Source organism: Dunckerocampus dactyliophorus, chromosome 7 (genome assembly GCF_027744805.1).
Source record: "Dunckerocampus dactyliophorus isolate RoL2022-P2 chromosome 7, RoL_Ddac_1.1, whole genome shotgun sequence".
Taxonomy (NCBI): Eukaryota; Metazoa; Chordata; class Actinopteri; order Syngnathiformes; family Syngnathidae; genus Dunckerocampus; species Dunckerocampus dactyliophorus.
The window spans coordinates 31,646,335-31,655,000 of NC_072825.1; the positions used below are offsets into that span (position 1 = coordinate 31,646,335).

The 8,666-nt window shown below is 41.9% G+C and overlaps 1 protein-coding gene across 1 annotated transcript in view; it reads left to right on the forward strand.

The window, feature by feature from the left end:
• Window positions 1–2,296: 2,296 nt before the first annotated feature.
• Window positions 2,297–8,666, forward strand: part of znf385d (zinc finger protein 385D) — a 159,397-nt gene continuing 153,027 nt past the window's right edge. The window contains exon 1 of the mRNA XM_054780688.1: window positions 2,297–2,832. The gene's annotated coding sequence lies outside the window, so the exon portion shown is untranslated. The remainder of the gene's footprint in view (window positions 2,833–8,666) is intronic.

Sequence of the window (8,666 nt, forward strand, 5' to 3'; positions counted from 1 at the left end):
ATTCAGTGCATCAGTCCACTCGCATCGTGTTATTTTCAATGACATTTCACTTAACTGGCAATCCGGCAATTTGTTGGACTTCTCCATGTGTCTTAACTCTTTTGTTTGATATCCACAAACTCGCTTTTTGGCGTTTTCCCGCTTTGTTCCTCATCTGACAGGTGCAATTTCCACCCTGCTCGTTCATTTGCTTCTCGTTTTGAGTCTGAGTCGTCATTATCGAGATGCTCTGTGTTGTTGTTGTTATTGCAGGCAAACATATTACATGAGACAAGAGAAGCCGTTTGCATCTATTTTTAATGCTGTTGACTTCCGTGGCGAGGAAGAAAAAAAATACAAGACGGAGGGGAGGGTGCAGTGCTCTGTTTGTCCTGCAGGTCGCGCCAGAATCACATTTAAGTGTGAACATTGTTAGACTGGGGGGGGGGGAGCAAACAAACAAACGAGCAGCTGTTGAATTAGTTGATTTATTTTTACATTCGCTCCCCAAAAACCCACCAGACCGTTTCTTTCCACTTTCTACTCGCTCCACGTTTTGCTCTGTTTGGCCTTTTGCTCTGCGCCGTGTTTCAACTTGTTTTTTTCCCAAAACACGCACGCACGGCCGCCGCCGCTGCCAAAATCCACCCAAAACAAACTATCAGCAAATCTGTCTGAAGAAAAAAAATGAGCCATGTTTTTCCCCCCAGTGAGGCGAACACCGCTGATGATTTACGATGGGTCCGCTGGCCCACGTGGAGCTCCGTGTTCTGCTTGAGATTGTTTCTACAACCTTCACACCGGAGGGCCGGCATACTGTTGCTCTTGTGTGGACAAAAATGTTCTTATTCCCCTTCGTAGTAACGGTGTTACGGCATTAGAATATATTTCAGAAATGCAGGTGTAACCTTCTGAATCAACATAAAGCTCACTAGGGTATTGATTCTGCTCTTCCAAGCCAATCATGTGACCATTGAGCTGCTTAGTTGCTAACACGCTGGAGGATACAACCTTTATCCTTAATGATGGTCGTGACAGCCTAACACGGTGGTGTCCACGTTGTTTCCAACGAGGGCCACATGAGAAATGAAAGGATGCAAAGTCCACTTTGATATTTTGTAAAGCAACACATGTGGATATGCTAGGAAGTTACAGTGTTTGGGATAGGTTCCCCAAATAGCCCGCAATAAGTGAAATCCGTGAAGTAGCCTTGTTCATTTGTTTCCAATGATTCTATATGTTGCAAGGCTGTCAAACCCCCACCACACACTTGATACACTGTTCTCATACAGACAATAACATTTGATCCCACTTCTCTCTTGTTTCAACACTCTCAAAGAAGTTCAAACCTTCCTTTGAATTTTAATGATCAACTTCCAGGTTGGACACAAGAAATGATTCAATCACTCACGTGTGTTGTTTCTCCCGTGACCGTGCCTTTTCGTCCTGGCGCCGTTCTGCTGTACTGTAGCATTTTTGTATCCTTGTTAAAACATATTGCTGCAGTCCTTCGAACCGAAGATTCATTTGCACGCTAGCACGCAAGCAAGCTAGCGATGACACAGCGGACAAGCAGGGTGGCACGAAGGAGATTGATTAACAATGGTCTACAGCCAATCAGGACGCAGACGGACGAGCGAGGGAAGAGAGACACTCAACTTCCCACAATGCAAATATTCCTAAAGGGCTCGGCCTGTCACAGCGTTCATACGCTGTCATGGAAAAAGAAGCACTAAAAAAATTCTGCAAATCTGTGAAAGGTGGACCGCGATAGAGCAAAGGAACACAGCATATATATCTCAAGAAAAAAAGGTGGAGAAAATGTAGTATTAGTATGAATTTCAGTGTTTACTCTTCCCCCCACTTTTTTCCAAAATTTCCAACTTTCTTCATAAGTACATTTTCTTCTTGGAAAATCAAGACTTTTTTTGTCTCATTAGAATGTGACTTTTTTTTCTGTTAATATTTCTGTTTTTACAGCCATGTTTTTTTCCAACTACAGTCTAACTTGTCTATAGCGACCACTAGAGGGAGACTTCAAAAGTGGCCGCTATAGACAAATGGCCTCTACAGACAGGTTGGCGTCCAGTTTGAAGGTTGACCAGTAGAGGTAAAAAAAAGACAAAAAAAGGGGAAAAAAATAATGTAGACCAGTAGAGGGCACTGTGGGACTGCAGATAAAAGTTGTACAGCACTACTAGGCTTGTTTTTATCCACCACCCACAGAACAAAGCTGTGCTAGTAATGTGTTACGCTTGTTTTTAATATTTTACTTTTTATACGGCAGAGTGTCATTACAGCTTTAGTTCATCAGGAAGTGACGGGAAGTGACGGTGGGCGTCCCGAGCAGGAGAGCTAGGCTCAGTGCTAGCTGTGAGTTTGGAGAGAGTTGGGAAGTGTGTTTATGTTGGCGTGGATGTAAAGTCCTGCAGTGTTCTCCGCTGTTAATAAAGCCATTAAAGTGCATCGGCGACGTGAGTCTCTCCTTCCCCACAACAAGCGGCATTACAGTATTGACCAGCGCACACCAGGAAATAAACGGTGTCATTTCTTACAGGCATTGGCTGGACAGCTATGTAGTGGGGCTTGTTTAACCTTTGCCTTGTGGGCAAGCAGGAAGGAGAGACGATGCTGAGAGATGTGTGTGTGTTCTGAGCTGCTGTCTGGTGGCCGCGTTCAATAAATAAAGTTGGCAGAAGCAACAGGAGAAGTTTCCTTCTTTGCTTCGGAGCTGAATAACACTGACAAGTTAACAGACTCGTAGCGAACGGAAAAGAAGACGGCTTTGTTTGTGTGGAATACAGAAGATGAGGACTTTGATGGATTTGTGGATGAGGATTGATGAAAAATAACGTGAGTACATTCTAAAATACTTCAGTTAAGTACAACCCAACTCAGTTTTGCTCCCGCTGCCGCATGCATGCTAGCGTATGTTTTTTTTTATTGTAGCGTCGCTGGGAGCACGTCCTGTTCCCAGCCTAATTTGCGGTAATGTTTTGGTGCAAATGCTCTTAAAGTTACATGTTTGACCAGGAAATAGCAAGCTCAAAAGAAGACGGCTTTTTTATGTGGAACAACTGACAGTTTGTGTGGATCTTGTGAATGATTGTGACTGAGCTAGGACTCAGTAATTAAAGTCTACACACGACGGCTTCATTGATTGAAAAACTAAACTTTTTCGTGCATGAAGCTTCTACTTGAGTCGGTAATTTGGCCGCTATATGCGGTCAGATATTGACCAAGGGAGACAAAATGGGTGGCCGCTGGCCGCGTTAGACAGGTGACTGCTATACACAGGGTCTATAACTTGTACATTTGCTGCGGGGGATTTGTCAGTGGCAGGTGGCCGTTCTATAAAGGTGGCCGCTAAGATAGGTTTGACTGTATTTCAACTTGTGATATTATGACTTTATTCCTTTATTATTTATTGCAGGGGTCACCAAGGTTTTTCCTTGTGAGAGCTACTTTTACAAAATGAAAATGGCCAAGAGCTACTCATTTTTGTAACATTTCTTTTCAGAGCTTATTTTAAACCCAAACAAAGCGAATATGCTTGTTTTACCAGAACATGAACACAATGCTGGTGTCCACAACTCACATTTTGTATTTCACAATGCATTTCTTTCTACTGTTCTTTCATTATGAACTGAACACCTGAATGAAAAGCAGGCTTGCGGGCACCTCATGTGGTCGTGGGGGCTACCTGGTGCCCACGGGCACCACGTTGGTGACCCCTGATTTATTGCTTTTTCCCCAACATAATTTGTCAAAACTTTTTTATTTTGCTTTGTTTCTCATAATGATTTGAAAAAAGAAACATCTTTTTTCTTTAATATTTCAACCTCATGCTGCTAAAATTAGATTATTTTTTTCTCATAATAAATTAGGACTTTTTTCCGTGAGATTACAGCTTTTTTCTCTGTTTTATATTTTGACTTTATTCTTGCTGATTTTTTGTTTTTGCTACTGTTGTTTTTTTAAAAAAAAGTTCTTGTTAAATGATATTTTTACACTGCGCAGCGGGCCACTAAAAAAACCAAACAGCTGCAGGCTGCAAATGGGCCACACTTTGGACACCCTTAGTCTAACAGTTAAGAGCAAAAGTGTGTCCAATATTGGTGGGTGTTATTCCCATGTTGTCATTTTTACCTCCACGGTGATGACTTTTCTTTCCTTCTTGGCACATTTCCACCAGTAGAGCCTCCTGCTTCACACTTGGGAGACATAATGAAGTGCAAAACGTGAAGTACCTTCGAATGAGGTACAAACAACTATTCGTCCACCGAGTGCGAAGCGAGGCATACGCTGTACACTTCCACAGCACAGTCAGGCCCAGTGCAGGTTCCGGACCCGACCGCGATGAATGAATTTCCTCAGTATTGGATTCAATGTTAAGACATGGGATATTTTTGGAGTTAGAACATAGAAAACCTGTGTATGACTTTCTAAATGTGGGTTTTAACATTATCAGAGCCCTCTAGACATGAAATAACACCCCTATAGTCACCTTTCCACTCCTATTATTCATTGTTTACATCACATTGCGAAACTCTTATGTTGCAGGGACTCGAGATGGCCGCGAGCGAGCTAGAAAGCTAAGCATTTAGCCTCAAATTTATTTGTTCCAAACTTAAAAAGCCAAAAACTTCCACATGGAATGGGAGGAGAACCTTTTTTTCACTCTGTCATGTCGTACATGCCATGGCTGACTTCATGCGGTGTTAAGGTAAAGTAAGGTAATGTCGCAATGTTCTGTCTCATTACTGCCGCCTAGTGACCACAATACTACATATCACTTGTATTTCAATGTCTTTTGACTAATAATAGACCAGTCTACCACCAAACGACCATCATTTATTCATTCATTTCTGAAAAAATAGCAAAGGAGCGATAATCAAACCACAATATTGAGAGGGATGACTGTACGTCCTTTTTGCAACTATTTGATTTTGCAGATTCAGCTCTGTGATGTCACGGCGTGGCTCAGCTGCGGGACGGTGGCGTGACGTACAGCTCACGAGCGGACCACACTGATGCTGTTAATCATGTGAAACAATGTGTCACAAATCCTGCTGCATGTTATGTTGCGGTGAAGTGATTGAAAGCATCAATAAAACGCTGCACCGCACGTTTATCGTTTATGGGACTCTTCTTGGGTCATCCTAACTTTGTGAGTCATTCCGCTGATAAAAAAAGGGAACCGCACATACCAAAAGACAAACAAACAAAAGGGGGGGGGGGGGGGGGGGGAAATAAGCTTTGCAGGGTAAAAGAATCTGTGGCGCAAATCTGAACGAAAGAGAGGTGGTCTTTGAAGCCGTTCGCAAAAACGATCACGCACGTGAAGAATAAAACAAGAATAAAAACAATATGGGAGATAAAACGCAGCCAAGTTTCTTCACTTTTTATGGCATGAATAAAACAAACACAGGCAAAGCTTTCTAAACCTTCGCTAGCATCTGCCGTTGTCTCCTTTTGTGTTGTGCTGTGCTAATACGATGTGACGGTCCATGTCTTCAGCTCTTTATTCTCAGCAGCTGTCACGTTTTACCCACCTTACTTCACTCCTCGTTTGTTTTGCCACCGCACTCTCCCGCACCAGCGCACCTTCTCAGCCTAGTATCTGCCAAAAACCCTCAAACCACATTGATAAAAGCTGAGTGCAGACCTCGGCCTTAAGAGCAGCGCCCAACGCTGGGTCGACAGTCTGGGCTTTTGGCCCAACGGTTGGCGCTCTCGTCTCCCATTCCGAAGGTCCTGTGTTCGTGCCCCGGCGTGGGCAGTGTGAAGCAGGCCGGTTACACCCAGACCCAACCGCTGTCCAGTGGAGCCTCAGTTTGCGTCATTAATTTGTTCCAAAAGGTCTGACGAAAACCGAAATGTATGAAAAACCAATGCAAAGAAATAATCCCTTCCAGACACCCAAAAATATGAACAAAAAAATACATTTTCTAGAGCAGGGGTATCCAAAGTGCGTCGCGGGGGCCGTTTGCGGCCCGCAGCTGTGATTTTGTCGGCTCGCAGCACAGTCTAAAAATGCAATTTAACAAGAAAACTTAAAAAGAAAAAAACAGCAGCAAAAAAAGTCTAAATATTAAGACAAGAGTAGTCACCTAGCAAGGGAAAAAGCCATAAATTCACAAGAATAAAGTAATAGTATGAGGAAAAATGTCATTTTAGTTGCATGAAGTTGAAATATTAAAGAAAAAAAGTTTTTGGGTTTCTTTAAAAGTCAAAAACAATTAATAAAGTTGTACATTTTTGAAACTTAGGTTGGGGGAAAATTGGGAACATGGAAATAAAGTGAACAAATTAGGAGAGGAAAATAATACAAGAAGAAAGTTGAAATATTTGGAAAGTTATACAAAAACAGCAGAAATTTGACCAGATTAAAGTAAAAATATGAAGAGGAAAAAAATAGTTTTCTAATGACAAAAGTTGCAATTTTATGAGAATAATCTTGTAAAATGAGGAAACATATAATTTGAGTAACAACGCTGAAATAAAGAAAAACATAATTGTTTTTAAAAGATATAATTTGAATGTGAGTGAGATGAGATTTTAACGTTAATTTGAAGAAAAGTGCGATGAAAAAATATGACTGGTGGGGTGACGGGATTTCTCTTTTGGAGAAAAGCTGCATCGTGACAACAAGGCAGCCAGAAGTCAACGAAACTGTGAATGATGGCATGGCTACTATGAGTTCCAGTGCAGTCATATACAAGTGGCACTGTGCGGGGCATTATTGGAAGCGCACATGACGTGTTTTAGGCACAAACTACTGGTGTCAGCGAGTGACGTGTGGCTGTTTTTTCCATCACAATTAAACAGCTGCTTGGTACTTGTTGATGTCAAAGCAGAAACTGTAGTAATTCTACATTTGATCAACTTTACTAAAAGATTTGTCAGATCAGCCCACGTAGATGTTTGCATTTGTCCGCACCCTCATTTCATTTGATCAAGTTTAGACTTTCAAACACCCACAATCACCAGTTCTGTTTCATAACACCCCTCATACGTAAAAGAGATCCAATTTGACAATTCTGCGACATGTTCACTATATTTGGCGAGTAAGGATGTGCATGTATGTGTTTCTTGCATTATGCATTTATTAAATGAAATAGAAGCCAACAAGGCGTGCAAGAGTGAGCCCCACTTCCATACCGCTGAAAGCTGTTAAAAAAACCCTCCATAACGCAACCCACACACTTGGACACACTTGCCTTTCTGGCAAAACATGCATGGGTGTCCAAAGTGTGGTGCAGAGGCCATCTGGGTAACTCATCAAGGCTCATTGCATAAATAAACAATAAACAAAAACTTAGCAACAGTGGAAAACTAAAGCAAAAAGGCATAATGTAACTAAAAAAAGCTCAAATGTTGATACTAATAACTAATAAAAACACAAAGATTTGTCTTTAAATATATGTATAATATTTTTGTAGTTATAAATGCTAATCTATGAAAGGACATGTGCACATCCCTGCCGTAAATAGACAAAGACGAGTAGACATGAGAATTGAGCTGTATTATTATTATTATTATTTATCATATATTATCATAACAGTGGTTATTTGCTCTCAAGACATGTTGACAATATCTCTGAGGGTCAATTTGTGGGACAAGAAACATTTCAAAATGCACCTGCATCGTTTTTTTTTTACTTGGTTTAAAAGTTAGTTTGGTCAGTCATATTTTTTCATTGTACTTTTCTTAAAATGAATGTTAAAAGCTCGTCTCGTTCTCGCGTACCCAATCTCGTCTAATCTCGTGAGTTACGTGTCTCGTGACACCCGTACTCGTGGCTGATGCAGACTTCCCGTACACCCTGGCGAGATTGAACCCAGTGCCATTTCTTGCCATCTTTATCAAATTGCAAGTTGCACTTGCAAGTTTTGGGTTTTTTTTGGCAGTCGTACTCAATAAATGGCATAGATTTTTAACAACATACTGTAGCGTCGCTGGGAGTGCTTCCTGTTTCCCAGCTTACTTTGCTGACTGCTGTTATAAACGGCTGCTAAGTTAGGCGTTTAGCGCTCACATAGTTGTTGTTTATTGCCCTGCATCATTCACACTACACATGGTAGTGTCTTGTCTGGTGTTGTCTACTCTTGGCGTTAAGACTGGTATGTGGAGTGGTGACCTCCCCAGATGTCAATGGGGTTGATAAGTTCATTGTGAGCTCCGTTGTTACTCTGCTTGCAAAATAGTTACCTCTTCCTGAGCACCACAATACGTACAGGTAGCTCCTGTGTGAAGCTAACGTGGCTCACACGGGTACACAATACTTGAGTACCATCCAGCGGTTCAAATGGGAATTACACCTCTCAAGACAAAAATGAAGAAATTGCCTCAAAAAATGTTGCACTTGTAGCACAGCTATCGAGCAGCAACATTTGTTATCGTGACGGACCTACAATGACCACTCCCCTACCCGAGCATCAGCGGCCTTCCTGTTATGGAGGATGTGAAGGCAAGGGAGGCTCAGCTCAGCCATCGAGCAGCAAAAGGCCACATTCCTTCTTTCCGAGTTTCTGTTCTCTTTTATTGTTTGTTCCCTTTTCATCATGTGCTCAGGGAGCACCTCGTAAAAGTCGTTTTATACGAGCCGAGAGCACTCAGGGAATAAGTAAGCCGGAACGCAATTTTGACAAAACCTCCGCTGACATGAAGAGTTCACCTCAACT